The 1,547-nt window shown below is 53.8% G+C and overlaps 1 protein-coding gene across 1 annotated transcript in view; it reads right to left on the reverse strand.

Moving 5' to 3' along the window:
• BDH1 (3-hydroxybutyrate dehydrogenase 1) overlaps positions 1-663 on the reverse strand; it is a 28,385-nt gene extending 27,722 nt beyond the window's left edge. The window contains exon 1 of the mRNA XM_006084748.3: positions 428-663. The gene's annotated coding sequence lies outside the window, so the exon portion shown is untranslated. The remainder of the gene's footprint in view (positions 1-427) is intronic.
• Positions 664-1,547: the final 884 nt, after the last annotated feature.

Here is a 1,547-nt window from a genome sequence, read left to right on the forward strand (position 1 = left end):
AGAGACACACATACTCACCTTATTTTATTATATTTTAATAAAATTCTTCTTTATCCGTCCATTTCTAAAAATCAAAAAAAAACACCTGACCCGAGAAACATAATTTACAAGGAAAATAACTAAACAAAAAAAAAATACATGACATGCGAGAAAAAAGAAACGAACCATCATGAGGCTGAGACGGGTCTGAGCGGGATCTGTCCATCTTCCTACCTTTACTCCGCCGCGGCCACAGGGCAGGCCTGCAGGGCTTCATGTCCCCTTCCCCACCCGCAAACCGGCGACCCGGCTAAAGGGCCGCAAAAGGACAAACCAGGCTGAGGGCGCGGGCGCGCCCCACCCGGCGGAACAGATGCGGGCCCTTCCTCTGACCCCACACCAAATGCGGAGGGACCCCGCCTGTGGAGGGTTCCGCTGAGGCACTCGCCTTAATCCGGCGCTTCACAGGTACCCGCGCTCCTGGCTTGGCAGACCGACTGGGGGCGCTGCCGCCGTTTCCTTCTCGAAGGCCGTCTACCCGCTCGCACTCCGGCGGCCTCTGCAACCCGGATGCGCCTAGACACCTAGGGCGCCCGCGTTCCAGCTGCGCAGGCGGGTCCCGACCGCGGGAGTCGCCGGGGCGGGGAGTGCTGCCGCGCCAGCTCTCTAGGCGCTGGGGCGTCTGGCCTGGCAGCTCGGGTAGAGCGTCCCCCCAGCCCTTAGCGCCCAGCTGCCTGCTAGGCGCCCCCTGCAGCCAGTCCGGCTCGGACCTAAGCCGGGCGCACATCTCACCGCCGTCGCCCTCCCGGAACCCGCCCAGGCCAGAGAAGGTGCTGCTTCGGGAAGTGAGGACACCCTTCCAGGTCCGGGGCGTGCTTGCTGTCTTTAGAGCTCACCAGGGCTGGTTGGTTTTTAAATCTGTCTTTTGATCAGATGAAATTTTTTTAAAGATTTGCTCCGAAGGGTGTTTAAAAATAGTTGAATAGCACAGCTTTCCAGAGTGTCAACAGGACAGAGTCAGAGGACAGGCTGTCCCACCCCCGCCAAGTCTCCAGAATAAGAAACAGGCTGAGGAGAAAAGGAAATTATCGGGCTGTAGCTCCAAACCATGAGTTTCTTCAAGGCTGTGTCTTCTTCATCCCCAGCTCCTGACCCATACAGCCTGGAAAACTACTGGGACGATCATGGAGGGAGAATGCACTTGGTTCTCTGTGCCCATTTCACAGACAGACTCAAGCCAGAATACCTGCTTCAGTGCAGTGTTTCAAAGGAGTTACTCTATGCCATGGCCATCAATAATAATGAAGAGCTACATTGAGTCACCAGGTTATACTTTTAGGATTATGCATTGCTGGAAGAGCAGTTAATTACAGGAGAATTAATATTCCACGTAGGAAAACCATATGTCCTGACTTTGGACTGAGAAGTAAATGGAAATACAGTTCTATTTATGGAAGACAGGAAGAGAACGATTGAACTGCCTGTGGTTATATCAGACTCCTCCTGTGGCTGACCTATCTTTGTCCTCCAGCTTTGCTGAGGTAACCAGCTGCATACAGGTGTAACCC

This window comes from Myotis lucifugus, unplaced genomic scaffold, assembly GCF_000147115.1.
Source record: "Myotis lucifugus unplaced genomic scaffold, Myoluc2.0 scaffold_14, whole genome shotgun sequence".
Lineage (NCBI taxonomy): Eukaryota > Metazoa > Chordata > Mammalia > Chiroptera > Vespertilionidae > Myotis > Myotis lucifugus.